The sequence below is a fragment of the Capra hircus genome (genome assembly GCF_001704415.2).
Source record: "Capra hircus breed San Clemente chromosome X unlocalized genomic scaffold, ASM170441v1, whole genome shotgun sequence".
Taxonomy (NCBI): domain Eukaryota; kingdom Metazoa; phylum Chordata; class Mammalia; order Artiodactyla; family Bovidae; genus Capra; species Capra hircus.
This window is the reverse complement of record NW_017189516.1, coordinates 2,655,956-2,677,036: the sequence shown is the minus strand read 5'-3', so window position 1 is coordinate 2,677,036 and position 21,081 is coordinate 2,655,956. Positions and strand designations below refer to the sequence as shown.

At 40.3% G+C, this 21,081-nt stretch overlaps 1 protein-coding gene across 1 annotated transcript in view; it reads left to right on the top strand.

Annotated features, from left to right (window-relative positions):
* Positions 1–21,081, top strand: part of CYSLTR1 (cysteinyl leukotriene receptor 1) — a 70,544-nt gene that overhangs the window by 32,676 nt on the left and 16,787 nt on the right. The window lies entirely within an intron of this gene.

Below are 21,081 nucleotides of genomic sequence, written 5' to 3'. Positions count from 1 at the left end.
TACATCAACATGAATCCACCATGGGTGTACACGTGTTCCCCATACTGAACTCCCCTCCCACTTTGCTCCCCATACCATCCCTCTGGGTCATCCCAGTGCACCAGCCCCGAGCATCCTGTATCATGCATCAAATCTGGACTGGCGATTGATTTCACATATGATATTATACATGTTTCAATGCCATTCTCCTAAATCATCCCATCCTAGCCCTCTCCCACAGAGTCCAAAAGACTGTTCTATAAATCTGTATCTCTTTTGCTGTCTCGCATACAGGGTGATTGTTACCATCTTTCTAAATTCCATATATATGCATTACTATACTGTTTTAGAAAGCATCACTATGAACAAAGCTACTGGAGGTGATGGAATTCCAGTGGAGCTATTTCAAATCCTAAAAGATGTGAAAGTGCTGCACTCAATATGCCAGCAAATTTGGAAAACTCAGCAGAGGCCACAGGACTGGAAAAGGTCAGTTTTCATTCCAATCCTGGAGAAAGGCAATGCCAAAGAATGCTCAAACTACTGCACAATTGCACTCATCTCACACGCTAGTAAAGGCATGCTTGAAATTCTCCAAGCCAGGCTTCAGCAATACATGAACCGTGAACTTCCAGATGTTCAAGCTGGTTTTAGAAAAGGCAGAGGAACCAGAGATCAAATTGCCAACATCTGCTGGATCATGGAAAAAGCAAGAGAGTTCCAAAAAAACATCTACTTCTGCTTTATTGACTATGCCAAAGCCTTTGACTGTGTAGATCACAAGAACCTGTGGGAAATTTGGAAATAGATGGGAATATCAGACCACCTGACCTGCCTCTTGAGAAACCTATGCACAGGTCAGGAAACAACAGTTGCAACTAGACATAGAACAACAGACTGGTTCCAAATAGGAAAAGGAGTACGTCAAGGCTGTATATTGTCACCTCCTTCTTTAACTTATATGCAGAGTACATCACAAGAAGCTCTGGGCTAGAAGAAGCACAAGCTGGAATCAAGATTGCTGGGAGAAATACCAATAGCCTCAGATATGCAGATAACATCACCCTTATGGCACAAAGTGAAGAGGAACTAAAAAGCCTCTTGATGAAAGTGAAAGAGGAAAGCGAAAAAGTTGGCTGAAAGGTCAGCATTCAGAAAACTATGATCATGGCATCCGGTCCCATCACTTCATGGGAAATAGATAGGGAAACAGTAGAAACAGTGTCAAACTTTATATTTTTAGGCTCCAAAATCACTGCAGATGGTGACTGCAGCCATGAAATTAAAAGACACTTACTCCTTGGAAGGAAAGTTATGACCAACCTAGATAGCATATTCAAAAGCAGAGACATTGCTTTGCCAACAAAGGTCCATCTAGTCAAGGCTATGGTTTTTCCAGTAGTCATGTATGGATGTGAGAGTTGGACTGTGAAGAAAGCTGAGTGCCAAAGAATTGATGCTTTTGAACTGTGGTGTTGGAGAAGACTTTTGAGAGTCCCTTGGACTGCAAGGAGATCCAACCAGTCCATTCTAAAGGAGATCAGTCCTGGCTGTTCTTTGCAAGGAATGATGCTAAAACTGAAACTCCAGTACTTTGGCCACCTCATGCGAAGAGTTGACTCATTGGAAAAGACTCTGATGCTGGGAGGGATTGGGGACAGGAGGAGAAGGGGACGACAGAAAATGAGATGGCTGGATGGCATTACCAACTTGATGGACGTGAGTTTAAGTGAACTCCGGGAGTTGGTGATGGACAGGGAGGCCTGGCGGGCTGCAATTCATGGGGACACGACTGAGCGTCTGAGCTGAATTGAACTGAACTGATTCTGTATTGGTGTTTCTTTCTGGCTTATTTCATTCTGTATAATAGGCTCCAGTTACATCCACCTCATTAGAACTGATTCAAATGTATTCTTTTTAATGGCTGAGTGTATATGTACCACAGTTTCTTCTCCATCCATCTGCTGATGGACATCTAGGTTGCTTCCATGTCCTGGCTATTTTAAATAGGGCTGCAATGAACATTGGGGTACGTGTGTCTCTTTCAATTCTGGTTTCCTCGGTGTGTATGCCCAGCATTGGGATTGCTGGGTCATAAGGCAGTTCTATTTCCAGTTTTTTAAGGAATCTCCACACTGTTCTCCATAGTGGCTGTACTAGTTTGCATTCCCACCAACAGTGTAAGAGGGTTCCCTTTTCTCCACACCCTCTCCAGCATTTATTGCTTGTAGACTTTTGGATCGCAACCATTCTGACTGGTGTGAAATGGTACCTCATTGTGGTTTTGATTTGCGTTTCTCTGATAATGAGTGATGTTGAGCATCTTTTCATGTGTTTGTTAATCGCCTGTATCTCTTCTTTGGAGAAATGTCTATTTAGTTCTTTGTCCCATTTTTTGATTGGGTCATTTAGTTTTCTGGAGTTGATCTGCAGGAGTTGCTTATATATTTGGGGGATTAGTTCTTTGTCAGTTGATTCATTTGCTATTATTTTCTCTCATTCTGAAGGCTGTCTTTTCTCCTTGCTTATAGTTTCCTTTCTTGTGCAGAAACTTTTAATTTTAATTACGTTCCATTTGCTTATTTTTGCTTTTATTTCCAATATTCTGGGAGGTGGGTCATAGAGGATCCTGCTGTGATATATGTCCAAGAGTGTTTTGCCTATGTTCTCCTCTAAGAGTTTTATAGTTTCTGATCTTAAGATTAGATCTTTAATCCTTTTTGAGTTTATTTTTGTGTATGGTGTTAGAAAGTGTTCTAGTTTCATTCTTTTACAAGTGGTTGACTGCCAGGAGCCATCATGGGGAATCCTGCCCATGGCAAAGGTCATGAGGAAGGGGGCCTGACAAAACACAAAGGTGGGATCAGGCCACAGGGGTCCCCTTGAATTTTCTCGAGCATCTACCCCCAAAACCAGAGTCTGCCTTGCTTTACTGTGTTATGCTTTCCACCTACTCTTCTGACATTAACAGGGGGCTGTCCCCCCACCATCTTTTTCTGGAAAAAGTTAATTTAGAGCTTTTAGATAATAAGTCTCCTGGGCATAATAAAAGTGTTTCAATCCAAAAACCACTCTGATGGCTTTCTAGCCTGCCTGCCAGACTCTTACAGCTGCACATGTGATTGTTTGCAGCCTCCCGACCGCGAGAGGCACAGGAAGCTTAAAATATTCTAGGAATGTAGGGGCTTCCAAGGAGTCAAAATCATTAGAATAGGACTGATTAAGGGTTTCATTTGTTGACCCAATACTTGCTGCCAAGTTTTCATATCTTTTATTTGTAAATATAGTTGGTATATAGAAAAAACAGGTAGTAGCCCTGGTATTAGCAACATTATATCTTTGAGTTAAGTACTTTTTTTTTATAACCCACTGCACCTTTGTTCTACAGGAATGTAACTTTATTTAGTACTTTGAGGGTGATGCAGATTAAAGAAAAAACACTTCAAGGGAAAAAGAGTTTTCTGGTTGATAGATGTTTATCTAGGAAAAGAGCCATAAAAATATTAACAGGCCCCCTGACCATAAGATGATGTAGAACCACCTAAGACCTTTTGTATATGGGAAGGTATGCAAAAAGAAAGCCTGGTCTCAATAAGGGTCAGGACTGCTGCCCCTGCATAACTCTCCATATTCCATTATTTCTTTATGTACAACTTGGGGTATATAAGTTGCTTTTGAAAATAAAGTTGTGGGTCTGGCACCAATGCTTGGCTCCCCCATGTCATTCTTTTCTCCCTTTCAGGCTGAATTCCCATCTGGAGCGCGGAGGCTCGCCAAGCCTACTAATTTTGCCTGGGCTTCTAAGATCTGAACGGGGGGGGCACTTTGTGTCTCCACTCCTTCAGGAGACCGGGAAGATGCCTGTGACCTACGTAGGTGGTGCAAACTGCTTGTCTCAGAGTTTTATTGGTTCTCCACGCAAACCAAGTTATTCAGCCTCTTTTCTCCACTAATTTTCCTACTACACTATTCTTTCCTAATCTCTCTTTATATCTCTAATAAATAAATCTCTCCTCGCTGACTCCATCCCCGCTTCGAATTCCCTGGATCCACCAGGGCTGGACCCCAGCAGTTGACCAGTTTTCATGGCACCACTTGTTAAAAAGATTGTCTTTTCTCCATTGTATATTCTTGCCTCCTTTGTCAAAGATAAGGGGTCCATAGGTGCATGAGTTTGTCTCTGGGCTTTCTATTTTGTTCCATTCATTTATATTTCTATCTTTGTGCCAGTACCATACTCTCTTGATGACTGTGGCTATGTAGTAGAGCCTGAAGTCAGGCAGGTTGATTCCTCCAGTTCCATTCTTCTTTCTCAAGATTGCTTTGGCTATTCGAGGTTTTTGTATTTCCATACAAATTGTGAAATTATTTGTTCTAATTCTCTGAAAAGTACCGTTGGTACCTTGATAGGGATTGCATTGAATTTATTGATTACTTTGGGTAGTATGCTCATTTTCACTATGTTGATTATTCCAATCCATGAACATGGTATATTTCTCCATCTATTAGTGTCCTCTTTGATTTCTTTCACCAGAGTTTTATTGTTTTCTATATATAGGTCTTTTGTTTCTTTAGGTAGATATCTTCCTAAGTATTTTATTCTTTTCTTTGCAATGAAGAATGGAATTGTTTCCTTAATTTCTCTTTCTACTTTCTCATTATTAGTGTATAGGAATGCAAGAGATTTCTGTGTGTTGATTTTATATCCTGCAACTTTACTATATTCACTGATTAGCTCTAATAATTTTCTGGTGGAGTCTTTAGGCTTTTCTATGTAGAGGATCATGTCATCTGCAAACAGTGAGAGCTTTACTTTTTCTTTTCCAATTTGAATTGCTTTTATTTCTTTTTCTGCTCTGATTGCTGTGGCCAAAACTTCCAACACTATGTTGAATAGTAATGGTTAAAGTGGGCACCCTTGTCTTGTTCCTGACTTTAGGGGAAATGCTTTCAGTTTTTCACCACTGAAGATAATGTTTGCTGTGGGTTTGTCATATATAGCTTTTATTATATTGAGCTATGTTCCTTCTATTCCTGATTTCTGGAGGGTGTTTTTCATAAATGGATATTAAATTTTGTAATAAGGCTTTCTCTGCATCTATTGAGATAATCATATGGCTTTTATTTTTCAATTTGTTAATATGGTGAATTACACTGATTGATTTGCAGATACTGAAGAATCCTTGCATTCCTGGGATAAAGCCCACTTTGTCATGATGTGAGATCTTTTTAATGTGCTGTTGGATTCTGTTTCCTAGAATTTTGTTAAGGATTTTTGCATCTATGTTCTTCAGTGATATTGGCCTGTAGTTTTCTTTTGTTGTGACATCTTTGACAGGTTTTGGTATTAGGGTGATGGTGGCCTCATAGAATGAGTCTGGAAGTTTACCTTCCTCTGAAATTTTGTGGAAGAGTTTGAGTAGGATAGGTGTTAGCTCTTCTCGAAATTTTTGGTAGAATTCAGCTGTGAAGCCGTCTGGAACTGGGCTTTTGTTTGCTGGAAGATTTCTGATTACAGCTTCAATTTCCGTGCTTCTGATGGGTCCATGAAGATTTTCTATTTCTTCCTGGCTCAGTTTTGGAAAGTCGTACTTTTCGAAAAATTTGCCTGCTTCTTCCACGTTGTCCATTTTATTGGCATATAACTGCTGATAGTAGTCTCTTATAATCCTTTGTATTTCTGTGTTGTCTGTTGTGATCTCTCTATTTTCATTTCCAATTTTATTGATTTGATTTTTCTTCCTTTGTTTCTTAATGAGTCTGGCTAATGTTTTCTCAATTTTATTTATCCTTTCAAAGAACCAGCTTTTGGCCTTGTTGATTTTCGCTTTGGTGATTTTTGCTATGGTCTCTTTTGTTTATTTTGCATTTCTTTCTGCCCGAATTTTTTAAGAGTTCTTTCCTTCTACTAACCCTGGGGTTCTTCATTTCTTCCTTTTCTAGTTGCTTTAGGTGTTGAGTTAGGTCATTTATTTGACTTTTTTCTTGTTTCTTGAAGTATGCATGTATTGCTATGAACCTTCTCCTTTGCACTGCTTTTACAATGTCCCACAGGTTTGGGGTTGTTGTGGTTTGATTTTCATTCGCTTCTATGCATATTTTGATTTCTTTTTTTATTTCTTCTATGATTTGTTAGTTATTCAGCAGCGTGTTGCTCAGCCTCCATATGTCGAAATTTTTAATAGTTTTTCTCCTGTAATTGAGATCTAATCTTACTGCATTGTGGTCAGAAAAGATACTTGGAGTGATTTCAATCTTTTTGAATTTACCAAGGCTAGATTTATGGCCCAGGATGTGATCTATCCTGGAGATGGTTCCGTGTGCACTTGACAAAAAGGTGAAATTCACTCTTATGTGGTGAAATGTCCTAAAGATAGCAATTAGGTCTAACTGGTCTATTGTACATTTAAAGTTTGTGTTTCCTTGTTATTTTTCTGTTTAGTTTATCTATCCATAGATGTGAGTGGGGAATTAAAGTCTCCCAGTATTATTGTGTTATTGTTAATTTCCCCTTTCATACGTGTTAGCATTTGTCTTACATATTGCAGTGCTCCTATGTTGGTTGCATATATATTTATAATTGTTATATCTTCTTCTTGGATTGATCCTTTGATCATTATGTAGTGTCCTTCCTGTCTCTTTTCACAGCCTTTGTTTTAAAGTCTATTTTATCTGATATGAGTATTACTATTCCTGCTTTCTTTTGGTCTGTATTTGTGTGGAATAACTTTTTTTAGCCCTTCACTTTCAGTCTGTATGTGTTCCTTGTCTTGAGGTGGGTCTCTTGTAGACAACATGTATAGGGGTCTTGTTTTTGTATCAATTCAGCCAGTCTTTGTCTTTTGGTTGGGGCATTCAAGCCATTTCCGTTTAAGGTAATTATTGATAAGTACGATCGCCTTGCCATTTACTTTATTGTTTTGGGTTCGAGTTTATACAACTTTTTTTTTGTTTCTTGACTAGAGAAGATCCTTTAGCATTTGTTGGTGAGCTGGTTTGTTGGTGCTGAATTCTCTCAGCTTTTGCTTGTCTGTAAAGCTTTTGATTTCTCCTTCATATTTGGATGAGATCCTTGCTGAGTACAGTAATCTGGGCTGTAGGTTATTTTCTTTCATCACTTTAAGTATGTCCTGCCATTCCCTCCTGGCCTGAAGAGTTTCTATGGAAAGATCAGCTGCTATCCTTATGGGAATCCCCGTGTGTGTTATTTGTTGCTCTTCCCTTGCTGCTTTTAATATTTGTTCTTTGTGTTTGGTGTTCATTAACTTGATTACTATGTGTCTTGGGTTGTTTTTCCTTGGTTTTATCCTGTTTGGGACTCTATGGGTTTCTTGGACTTGGGTGATTATTTCCTTCCCCATTTTAGGGAAGCTATCAACTATTATCTCCTCAAGTATTTTCTCATGGCCTTCTTTGTATCTTCTACTTCTTGGACTCCTATGATTTCAATGTTGGGGCATTTAACATAGTCCTGGAGGTCTGTGAGATTGTCCTCATTTCTTTTTTCCTCTCTGATTCATTTATTTCTACCATTCTATCTTCTACCTCACTAATCCTATCTTCTACCTCCATTATTCCACTGTTGGTTCCCTCCAGAGTGTTTTTGATCTCATTTATTGCATTTTTCATTTTATATTGACTCTTTTTTTATTTCTTCTAGGTCCTTGTTAAACCTTTCTTCTCAATCCTTGTCTCCAGGCTATTTGTCTGTGATTCCATTTTGTTTTCAAGATTTTTGATCATTTTCACTATCTTTATTTGGAATTCTTTATCAAGTAGATTCCATATCTCTTCCTCTTTTGTTTGGTTTGGCGGGCATTTATCCTGTTCCTTTACCTGCTGGTATTCCTCTGTCTCTTCATCTTGTTTATACTGGTGTGTTTGGGGTGGCCTTTCTGTATTCTGGCAGTTTGTGGAGTTCTCTTTATTGTGGAGTTTCCTCACTGTGGGTGGGGTTGTACAGGTGGCTTGTCAAGCTTTCTTGGTTAGGGAAGCTTGTGTGGGTGTTCTGGTGGGTGGGGCTGGATTTCTTCCCTGTGGAGTGCAATGAAGTGTCCAGTAATGAGTTATGAGATGTCAATGGGTTTGGAGTGACTTTGGGCAGCCTGTATATTGAAGCTCAGGGCTATGGTCCTGTATTCCTGGAGAATTTGTGTGGTATGTCTTGCTCTAGAACTTGTTTGCCCTTGGGTGGTGCTTGGTTTTAGTGTAGATATAGAGGTGTTTGATGACCTCCTGTCAATTAATGTTCCCTGGAGTTAGGAGTTCTGTGGTGTTCTCTGGATTTGGTTTTCAGTCTTATTTTTACAGTAGCCTCAAGATTTCTCCATCTATACAGCACTGTTGACAAAACATCTAGGTTAAAGATGAAAAGTTTCTCCACAGTGAGGAACACCCAGAGAGGTTCATGGAGTTACATAGAGAAGAGAAGAGGGAGGAAGGAGACAGAGGTGGCCATGAGGATAAAGGGGAGAATCAAAAGGAGACAGACAGATCCAGCCAGTAATCAGTTTCTTAAGTGCTCTCCACCGTCTGGAACACACAAAGAGATTCACAGAGTTGGGTAGAGAAGAGAAGGGGGAGGAAGGAGATAGAGGCGACCTGGTGGAGAAATAAGGAGAATCCAAACTGGGAGAGGGCAGTCAAGCCAGTAATCTTGCTCCCAGTCAAAAATGTGTACTGAAGATTGGGTTCTTAAAGGTACAAAATTGATAACAAATACCAAAAAGCAATGGACTGGGAGGCCTGGCAGGCTGTGATTCATGGGGTCGCAAAGAGTCAGACACAAGTGAGAGACTGAACTGAAATGAAACAAAAAACAAAGATTAAATATCTAGAGTAGAGGTTGGATTTTCAAAACTACAATATTAAATAAAACAAAGTCACAAAAATTATAATATATATATATGAAGTTTGCTTTAAAAATTAGGGTCTCTCTTTTTTTGCAAAAAAAAAATTTTGTAGGTTATGAAAATGAAAATTAAAGGAGTAATAGATGACTTAAAAATAAGGGAAAAATCTTTTTTAATTAAAGAATGATAGTGAATATAGTAAAAATATATCTATGACTTTGGTGGTGTTGTGGGCAGTGTGGGGCAGTTCATTTTCAGATAGTTCTTTGATCTGGCTTATATTTCTCAAGATCTATAGGCCCTTTCTATGTAGTTGGTACTAACTACAGGGTTTTTTATCTATTGCTCCTGTCATTTCCACGGAGGTTCTGTCTGGTTTACCTTCTTCTGTTTGCTGGTCTCTTCAGTGTCTAATTTCCGCCCTGACACAAGGGGGTTGTGGTGGACACCTTTTTAGGCTCACTTGTTCAGTCGTGCTGTGGGGAGGGAGGGATGCTGCAAATAACACTGGCATGTGCTCACAGTGTCTCGCCACACAAGGTTTGCCCCCCAACATGGCGTGTGTGCTTTCCTTGTCTACACTGCTTAGGCTCTAGGTTGCTCTGCCAGGAACTGTCTGAGGCCAGCCCTAGGTTGTATGCGCTTCCCAGCTCTAAGCCACTCAGGTTCAGGTACTCGGGTAGTCCTCAGTGGTGCAAACTCGCTTGGGCCTGTGTTTTGTGCCCTTTCCATGTCCAAGCAGCGCAGGTGACCAGGTGTTTGGCGAGCACAGTTGCTGCAATTTATCACCTCCCCCGTCCCTGCTCCTTGGTTTTCTGGGTGTACAACTGGCGCACCTTCTCAGGCGGATGTTGACAGTCCAGAATTCCAATAAGTCTTAGTTAGCAATGAAGTCTGCTTGCAATTTGATAGATAATGCTTCTCTGGGGCTGCAATTGCCCCCTTCTGGCTCTGGTTGCTCTCGCCTGCCTGTCACGGGGGAGGAGGGTGTTGGGGGGAGTGGGGTGGTCTGCACTCAGCTAGCTCTGCTCAGTCCTTTGTTCTGAGGACAAAGGGGTTTGTGAGGGGTCCTGAAGGTGTCTTAGGTTAGGGCTTTTCGTGTGGTAGCTGTCCCACAGTCTGGTTTGCTATCCCAAGTTAGTTCCCTCAGATTGCCCTTGGGGCATTCAGGCTCGGTCCTTACTCTAAGCAATGCAGCCCACACCTCCCTGCCCAACCCCCGCTTGCTAGTGGCGGATGCAGGTGTCTGTGCTGCTTCTCCACTGGGGGAGTTACCATTGGGCATGTAATCTGTGGGATTTAATTATTTATTTATTTTTCCTCCCGGTTTTGTTGCGCTCTGTGGTTCCAAGGCTCGCCACAGACTCGGCAGTGAGATTGTTTCTTGGTGTTTGGAAACTTCTCTCTTTTTTAATACTCCCTTCCCAGGACAGAGCTCTGTCCCTACCTCTTTTGTCTCTCTTTTTGTCTTTTATATTTTTTCCTACCTCCTTTCAAAGACAATGGGCTGCTTTTCTGGGTGCCTGATGACCTCTGCCAGCATTCAGAAGTTGTTTTGTGGAATTTACTCAGCATTCAAATGCTCTCTTGTTGAATTTTTGGGGAAGAAAGTGGTCTCCCCATACTATTCCTCCACCCTCTTAGGACCGCCTCTGAAGACTAACTTTAGTGTAGTATTCGCATTCTTTTTTCTCTTTTGTTTGTGTATCAATTGTAGATTTTTGGTTTATGATTACCATGATAATTTTATATAGCAGTCTATACATAAGCAAAACTATTTTAAGTTACTGGTGTTTTAATTTTGAATGGAATTCTTATTTCCTGCATTTGTATTCTCCTCTTCTCATGGTTGATGGTTTTCATATCATATTTGTGTGCGGATGATTTCTTAATCTTACTATATGCTTACCTTTATCTGTGAGCTCTTCAATTTGTGATATTCTTGTTTCTAATAATGGCCTTTTCTTTGTTGCTTGGGCTTCCCTGGTGGCTCAGAGGTTAAAGCATCTGCCTGCAATGCGGGAGACCCTGGTTCGATCCCTGGATCGGGAAGATCCCCTGGGGAAGGAAATGACAACCCGCTCCAGTATTCTTGCCTGGAGAATCTCATGGATGGAGGAGCCTGGTAGGCTACAGTCCACGGGGTCGCAAAGAGTCGGACACAACTGAGTGACTTCGCTTTCTTTGTTGCTTAGAGAAATTCCTTTAGCATTCACTGCAAAGCTGGTCTAGTGATTAGCTTTTGCTTGTGCATAACATTTTTATTTCTCCATTACATCTGAAGGAGAGCTTTACTGGGTGAAGCATTCCTGGTTATAGGTTCTTTCCTGTCATCATTTTAAATATATTTTGCACTGCCTCCTGGTAAGAAATGAGCTGATGACTTTATGGTAGTTCCTTTGTATGTTATTTGTTGCTTTTCCCTTGTTCTTTCTAACATTGTTTCTTTAATTTTTATCAATTCAATCACTAGGTGTTTCATAGTGTTTCCCCTTGGGTTTATCCTGTCTGGGACTCTCTGCATTTCCTAGACTTAGGTGGTTGTTTTCTTTCCCATGTTATGGAAGTTTTCAACTATTAATTCTTTCACTATTTCCTCAGGTCTTTTCTCTATATAGTCTCCTCTGGGACCTCTATAATGTAAATGTTGGTGCATTTGACATTGTACCAGAGATCTCTCATTCTTTCCTCGTATCTTTTCCTTCTTTTTTCTTTATTCTATTCCATGGCAGTGATTTCCACCAGTCTGTCTTCCAATTCACTTCTCTATTCTTATGCTTCAGCAATTCTGCTATTGATTCCTTCTAGTATATTTTTCATTTCAGTTATTATACTGTTCATTTCTGTTTGTTTGTTCTTTAGCACTTCTGGAAAAGTGAAAGTGTTAGTTGCTCAGTCATGTCTAACTCTCTGTGACCCCATAGACTGTAGCCTGCCAGGCTCCTATGTCCGTTGAATTACCCAGGCAAGAATACTGGAGTGGGCAGACATTCTCTTCTCCAGGGTATGTTCCCGATCCAGAGGTTGAACCTGGGTCTCCCACATTTGCAGGTTGATTTTTTTTATTGTCTGAGCCACCAGGGAAGCCCTTAGTTCTTGCAAGTCTTTGTTAAACGTTTCTTGTATCTTCTCAGTCTGTGCCTCTATCATTTTTTTTGAGAACTTGGATCATCTTCACTACCATTACTCTGAATTCCTTTTCCAGTAGATTGCCTATCTTCACTTCATTTAGTTTTCCTTCTGAGGTTTATTCTTGATCTTCTCTCTAGGACATACTTCTCTGCCATCTCATCTAACTTTCTGTGATAGCAGTTTCTTCTCTGCAGGATGCAGGGTTGTATTTCTTCTTGCTTCTTCTGTCTGTCCTCTGCTGGATGAAGCTGGTAAGAGGCTTGTGTAGGCTTCCTGTGGGAGGACCTGGCTTCTGCCCAGTGATGAGTGCAGCTGGGTCTTGTCCCTTTGTTGAGCAGAGCTGTGCTCAGGAAGACTTTAAGTGGCCTGTCTGCTGATGGGTGGGGCTGTGTTCCTGTTCTATTGGTTGTTTGGCCTGAAACATCCTAGCACTAAAGCCTACTGGCTATTGGGTAGGGCTAGTTCTTGTGGAAGAATGGAGGCCTCCAGGAGGGCTCATGACAATGAGTGCTCACCAGAGCTGCTGCTGCCAGTGTCATTTTCCCTGCAGTGAGTCACAGCCACTCCCTACCTCCAAAGAAGACCCTCCAGTACTAGCAGGTAGGTCTTTCCCAGTCTTTTATGAGATCACTGCTTTTTTTCCCTGAGTCTTGGTGCACACTAGACCTTGTGGGTGCCCTCCAAGAATGGAGTTTCTGTTTCTCTGGTCCTGTGGAATTCCTGCAATCAAACCCTTCAGTTCAGTTCAGTTCAGTCGCTCAGTCGTGTCCGACTCTTTGTGACCCCATGAATCGCAGCACGCCAGGCCTCCCTGTCCATCACCAACTCCCGGAGTTCACTCAGACTCGCATTCATCGAGTCAGTGATGCCATCCAGCCATCTCATCCTCTGTCGTCCCCTTCTCCTCCTGCCCCCAATCCCTCCCAGCATCAAAGTCTTTTCCAATGAGTCAACTCTTCGCATGAGGTGGCTGCTGGCCTTCAAAATCAGAATCTCTGGGGGCTTCTCCTCCCATTGACAGGCCCCAAGTCTGTGAAGCCTGAAATGGAGATCAGGACTTTCACTCCTATGGGAGAACTTCTGTGGTATCATTATTTTCCAGTTTGTGAGTCACCCACCTAGCAGGTGTGGGATTTTATTTTATCATGATCACACCTCTCCTACTGTCTTATTGTGGCTTCTTCTTTGTCTTGGATATAGGAAATCTTTTTTGTCAGGTACCAACAGTTTTTTGTCAATGGTTGTTCAGCAGTTAGTTGTCGTTTTGGTGTTTTCATGAGAAAGGGCGAGCTCCCATCCTACTCTGTCATCTTGCTGGCAAGTCCTAACTTCCTATGTTTTGGAAAACAAAATAGACTCATTATACATTTCCACCTATCTCTTTAGTCCTTATAGAAAGCATATCTATCCCCTAATGCAGACTATTTTGATTCCTTGGATCCTTAACAACCCAAATAAGTGAGTTCTTCTTCACAATTAAGATGATTTGCAATTTGTTTACTCTAATAAAATGCTATCAGTAATGTGAAGTTCCCAAATCTAGATTAACATAGATGCTCTTCTTTGTATATCTTCAAAAATGTTCTCACACTCTTCTGGGAAACAAATTCCAGAATTAAGTTCATCTCCTAAGATGATTTTAGTTCCAAATGCCATAAAGTAAACAAACTCTCACTTCTCACCCAGCTGATCAAAGTTGGCCCTGGCATCTCCTTTGATTAGAATTGTTAGAAATATTAAGTATACCTGACTACCTCCAAGATATTACTTATAAAAATGTTTGTGATTTGTTCAGATAGGATAAATAACAAAGTCAAAATAAATGTTTCATTTCTCAAGAGATTATCCAAGTGGAGTACAGCTGAAGATGGGCCCAACAGGGAAAAGGTTGGGTGGAAACGATGAATGCTTGTAAATGATGACTGGATAACCTAAAAAGAAGCTAAACTTTAGCAAGTTATTGACCTATTTTGGTGATTCACTATAATATACAAAATTGATATTTCTGTCAAGATCAGAATTTTAAACTGGCATATCAAGATAACCTTTTCCTTGAACCTAATTTTCCCAAGAGTCACTGTTTCAATAATTAAGCTGTCATTTTAATTCTATAGCATATCTTAGCTTGATGTAACTGCATATCCAAAAATATGCCACAGGTTGTTTTAAGGCTCTCTTTCTAAGAGCCCTCAGCTCTCCTTAGTACTTACTGGTGGCTTTATTCTTTCTCCAGATTCTTTCTTTGGCCTCTGCCATTATTACCTTCCTCTGTGAAAGAGAAGTTTTGCTGGATAGGAGGCTAGTGCTAGATTGTGGATGGAATTGCCTGGAATTTAGTGTGGGGTCTTGATTATAGTTACTTACAGACTCTTGAGAAATCAAACAACAAGGTCTAAAATGACTAGTTCAATACAGATCACCAACAGGCACTTGAAAAGATACTCAACATCATTCATTATTACAGAAATGAAAATCAAAACTACAAGGAGGTAAAACCTTGCCCCAGTCAGAATGGCCATCATCAAAAAATCTACAAACAATAAATGCTGGAGAGGATGTAGAGAAAAGGGAACACTCCTACACTGTTGATGGGAATTTAAATTGATACAGCCACTATGGAGAACAGTATAAAGGTTCCTTAAAAAAACTAAAAATAGAGTTACCATATGTATGACCCAGAAATCCCAATCCTCAGCATACATACAGAAAAAAAACACTAATTTCAAAAACATATATGCACCCCAATGTCATAGCAGCACTATTTACAATTACCAAGAGGCACAGAAGCAGCCTAAATGCCCATCAACAGATGATGGATAAAGAAAATCTGGGGTATGCATGTACACACACACATAGACACACAATGGAATATTACTCATTCACAAAAATATTGAAATAATGCCATTTTCAGCAACATGGATGGACATAGAGATTATCATACTAAGTGAAGTCAGATAGAGAAAGACAAATATCATATGTTATCACTTATATGTGGGATCTTTAAAAAATGATACAGGTGAACTTATTTACAAAACAGAAATAGACTCACAGATGTAGAAAACAAACTTATGGTTATCAAATAGGAAAGGAGAAGAGGAATAAATTAGGAGTTTGGGATTAACAGATATCCACTACTATATACAAATAGATAAACAATAAGGACCTATTGTATAGTACAGGGAATTATACTCTCTGTCTATGATAACTATAATGGGAAAGAATCTGAAAATAAATATATATTATATTCACATATATACATATGTATATATGTATATATATAACAATCACTGTGTTATACATCTGAAATTAGCATAACATTAAGTCAACTGTATTTCAATTTAGAAAATGACTGGTCTGGCAGTGGTGTGTAAGATGATGTTGAAAAGAAAGAGCCAGATTGTAACATGTATACTATCATGTAAGAATCGAATCGCCAGTCTATGTCCGACGCAGGATACAGCATGCTTGGGGCTGGTGCACGGTGATGACCCAGAGAGACGTTATGGGGAGGGAGGTGGGTGGGGGGTTCATGTTTGGGAACACATGTACACCCGTGGTGGATTCATGTCAATGTATGGCAAAACCAATACAGTATTGTAAATTAAAATAAAGGAAAAAAAAAAAAAAGAAAAGAAAGAGCCAGAAATTAAGGACGCATGAAAGACATCTCCAGGAATTACAAACAGTTCAGCATGGTTGAAATATAAGGTACATGTTAAAGGTAGGAGATTATTGTAAGTCATCTACATCTGAGTTAATGAGAGTCAGGATAGAAGAAACAGCAGTAGTAAAGAAAAGGAATTGAGTAGAAAAAGACCAAGACGTGATGTCAGATTGTATAAATGTTAGCTGGAACTGGAGCAAAATTGCAAAGAGTCACATCCTTTCTCTCTTCACCTCCAGCTTCCCACATCTGTGCTGTTTTCCCTATATTTAATTTTAACTTCAGTGTCATCAGATCTCAGATTTCTATTACCTTCCTGTCTTTTTCTCTTTCCCCATGAGTTTTAGCAAAACCCTCCCAGACTCCTACCATCTAACTAGATGACACGGTCTGATAAATTTGTCATTTTAACAGAAATCTGAAAAATTTTGAAGAGTAGATTCTGGCCCTCAGCTAAGATATGGAAAGATGAACTGTTGGTCCTGGAACTCTAAAGCCATATGATCAAGCTGGGTGAGCATCTCATATGAGATGATTTTTTTAAAAGGGACCAATAGGAGTAGATCCTAAGATGGTGGAGGAATAGGATGGGGAGACCACTTTCTCCCCCACAAATTAATCAAAGGAACATTTGAACTCTGAGTAAATTCCACAAAACAACTTCTGAATGCCAGCAGAGGGCACAGGCACCCAGAAAAGAAGCCCATTGTCTTCAAAAGGAGGTAGGAAAATATATAAAAGATAAAAAAGAGAGACAACAGAGGTAGGGATGGAGCTCCGTACCAGAAAAGGAGTTTTTAAAAAGAGAGGTTTCCAAACACCAGGAAACACTCTCACTGCCGAGTCTGTGGCGAACCATGGAACCACAGAGAGTAACAAAACCAGGAGGAAAAATAAATAATTAAAACGCACAGATTATGTGCCCAACGGTAAATCCCTCAGCAGAGAAACAGCGCAGATGCCTGCATCCACCCCTAGCAAGTGGGGGTTGGGAAGGGAGGCAAGGGCTGCATTGCTTAGAGTAGGACCAGGCCTGAATGTCCTAAGGGCAATCTGAGAGAACTACCTTGGATAGCAAACCAGACTGTGGGATAGCTACCACGCAAAAAGCCCTAACCTAAGACACCTTCAGGACCGCTCACAGAACAAATGACTGAGCAGAGCTAGCCCGGCCCATCCCCTTGCCTGGTAACATGCAGGCGAGGGCAGCCAGAGCCACAAAGGGGCAATTGCAGCCCCAGAGAGGCATTATCTACCAAACTGTAAGCAGGCTTCATTGCTAACCAAGACTTCTTGGGATTCTAGATGGTCAACATCTGCCTGAGAAGATGCGCCGGTTGTACACCCAGAAAACCAAGCGGCAGGGACAGGGGAGGTGATAAGTCACAGCAACTGCGCTCGCCAAACACCTGGCCACCTGAGCTGCTTGGACCTGGGAAGGGCACAAAACGCAGGCCCAACCGAGTCTGCACCACTGACGACTACCCGAGTACCTGAACCTGAGCGGCTTATAGCTGAGAAGTGCATACAACCTAGGGCTGGCCTCAGACAGTTCCTGGCAGAGCAACCTAGAGCCTAAGCAGTGTAAACAGGGAAAGCACACACGCTGTGAGCAGGGGGCAAACCCTGTGTGGCCGAGACACTGCAAGCATGCACCAGTGTTATTCCCTTGCAGTGTCCCTCCCTCCCCACAGCAGACTGAACAAGTGAGCCTAAAAAAGTGTCCACCACCGCCCCCTTGTGTCAGGGCAGAAATTAGACACTGAAGAGACCAGCAAACAGAAGAAGCTAAAACAGAGGGCACTTACTTGGAAGTGACAGGTGCAATAGATTAAAACCCTGTAGTTAGTACCGACTATGGAGGAAGGGGCCTATAGATCTTGAGAAATATAAGCCAGATCAAGAAACTATCTGAAAATGAACTGACCCCACACTGCCCACAACAACACCAGAGAAATTCCTAGATATATTTTTGCTATTTTTACTATCATTCTTTAATTTTTTTTAATTTTTAAGTCCTTTATTACTCCTTCAATTTTCATTTTTATAACCTACTATTACTTTGCAAAAAAAAGAGACCCTATTTTTTAAAGCAAACTTCATATATATATATATTATAATTCTTATGACTTTTTTTTCTTTAATATTGTATTTTTGAAAATCTAACCTCTACTCTAGATTTTTAATCTTTGCTTTTTCGTATTTGTATAAATTTTGTACCTTTAAGAACTCAATCTTCATTACTCATTTTTAATTGGGAGCGAGATCACTGGCCTGATTACTCTCTCCCACTTTGGACACTCCTTTCTCTCCACCAGCTCACCTCTATCTCCTTCCTCACCCTCCTCTTCTCTACCCAATTCTGTGAATCTCTTTGTGTGTTCCAGACTGTGGAGAACACTTAGGGAACTGATTACTGACTGGATCTGTCTCTCTCCTTTTGATTCCCCACTTTTATCTTCCTGGCCACCTGTCCACTTCCTCCCTCTTCTCTTCTCTGTATAACTCCGTGAACATCTCTGAGCAGTCCAAACTGTGGAGAGCACATAAGGAAGTGATTACTGGCTAGCTTGCTCTCTCCTCTTTTTTTTTAATATAAATTTATTTATTTTAATTGGAGGTTAATTACTTTACAATATTGTATTGGTTTTGCCATACATCAGCATGAATCTGCCACAGGTATACACGTGTTCTCCATCCTGAATCCCCCTCCCTCCTCCTTCCCCATATCACCACACCTCATCCTGGTCACCTCTATCTCCTTCTTCCCTCTTCTCTTCTACATGTAACTCTGTGTACCTCGCTGGGTGTCCTTCACTGTGGAGAAACTTTTCATCATTAACCTAGATGTTTTATCATCAGTGCTGTAAAGACAGAGAAGTCTTGAGGCTAATGTAAAAATAAGACTAAAAACCAGAGTCAGGTGGCTTAAGTCCAAATCCAGAGAACACCACAGAACTCCTAACTCCAGAGAACATTAATAGACATGAGCTCATCAAACACCTCCATATCTACACTAAAACCAAGCACCACCCAAGGGCAAACAAGTTCTAGAGCAAGACATACCACACAAATTCTCCAGGAATACAGGACCATAGCCCTGAGCTTCAATATACAGGCTGCCCAAAGTCACTCCAAACCCATTGACATCTCATAACTCATTACTGGACACTTCATTGCACTCCACAGGGAAGAAATCCAGCCCCACCCACCAGAACACCCACACAAGCTTCCCTAACCAAGAAAGCTTGACAAGCCACCTGTACAACCCCACCCACAGTGAGGAAACTCCACAATAAAGAGAACTCCACAAACTGCCAGAATACAGAAAGGCCACCCCAAACACACCAGTATAAACAAGATGAAGAGACAGAGGAATACCAGCAGGTAAAGGAACAGGATAAATGCCCGCCAAACCAAACAAAAGAGGAAGAGATATGGAATCTACTTGATAAAGAATTCCAAATAAAGATAGTGAAAATGATCAAAAATCTTGAAAACAAAATGGAATCACAGACAAATAGCCTGGAGACAAGGATTGAGAAGAAAGGTTTAACAAGGACCTAGAAGAAATAAAAAAAGAGTCAATATAAAATGAAAAATGCAATAAATGAGATCAAAAACACTCTGGAGGGAACCAACAGTGGAATAAAGAACGCAGAAGGTAGGATTAGTGAGGTAGAAGATAGAATGGTAGAAATAAATGAACCAGAGAGGAAAAAAGTAAAAGGAATTAAAAGAAACGAGGACAATCTCAGATACCTCCAGGACAATGTTAAATGCCCCAACACTGAAATCATAGGAGTCCCAGAAGAAGAAGACACAAAGAAGGCCATGAGAAAATACTTGAGGAGATAATAGTTGATAGCTTCCCTAAAATGGGGAAGGAAATAATCACCCAAGTCCAAGAAACCCATAGAGTCCCAAACAGGATAAAACCAAGGAAAAACAACCCAAGACACATAGTAATCAAGTTAATGAACACCAAACACAAAGAACAAATATTAAAAGCAGCAAGGGAAGAGCAACAAATAACACACACGGGGATTCCCATAAGGATAGCAGCTGATCTTTCCATAGAAACTCTTCAGGCCAGGAGGGAATGGCAGGACATACTTAAAGTGATGAAAGAAAATAACCTACAGCCCAGATTACTGTACTCAGCAAGGATCTCATTCAAATATGAAGGAGAAATCAAAAGCTTTACAGACAAGCAAAAGCTGAGAGAATTCAGCACCAACAAACCAGCTCACCAACAAATGCTAAAGGATCTTCTCTAGTCAAGAAACAAAAAAAAAAGTTGTATAAACTCGAACCCAAAACAATAAAGTAAATGGCAAGGCGATCGTACTTATCAATAATTACCTTAAACGGAAATGGGTTGAATGCCCCGACCAAAGGGCAAAGACTGGCTGAATGGATACAAAAACAAGATCCCTATATATGCTGTCTACAAGAGACCCACCTCAAGACAAGGGACACATACAGACTGAAAGTGAAGGGCTGAAAAAAGTTATTCCACACAAATACAGACCAAAAGAAAGCAGGAGTAGCAATACTCATATTCAATAAAATAGACTTTAAAACAAAGGCTGTGAAAACAGACAAAGATGGACACTACATAATGATCAAAGGATCAATCCAAGAAGAAGATATAACAATTATAAATATATATGCACCCAACATAGGAGCACCACAATATGGAAGAAAAATGCTAACAAGTATGAAAGGGGAAATTAACAATAACCCAATAATAGTGAGAGACTTTAATACCTCACTCACACCTATGGATAGATCAACTACACAGAAAATTAACAAAGAACCACAAACTTTAAATGCTACAATAGACCAGTTAGACCTAATTGATATCTACAGGACATTTGACCCCAAAACAATGAATCTCACCTTTTTCTCAAGTGCTCACAGAACCTTCTCCAGGATAGATCACATCCTGGGCCATAAATCTAGCCTTGATAAATTCAAAAAAATCGAAATCATTCCAAACATCTTTTCTGACCACAATGCATCAAGATTAGATCTCAATTGCAGGAGAAAAACTATTAAAAATTCCAACATATGGAGGCTGAACAACACGCTTCTGAATAACCAACAAATCATAGAAGAAATCAAAAAAGAAATCAAAATATGCATAGAAAAGAATCAAAATGAAAACACAATTACCCAAAACCTGTGGGACACTATAAAAGCAGTGATAAGGGGAAACTTCATGGCAAAACAGGCATACCTCAAGAAACAAGAAAAAAGTCAAAGAAATAACCTAACTCTACACCTGAAGCAACTAGAAAAGGAAGAAATGGATAACCTCAGGATTAGTAGAAGGAAAGAAATCTTAAAAATTAGGGCAGAAATTAATGCAAAATAAACCAAAGAGACCATAGCAAAAATCAACAAAGCCAAAAGCTGGTTCTTTGAAAGGATAAATAAAATTGACAA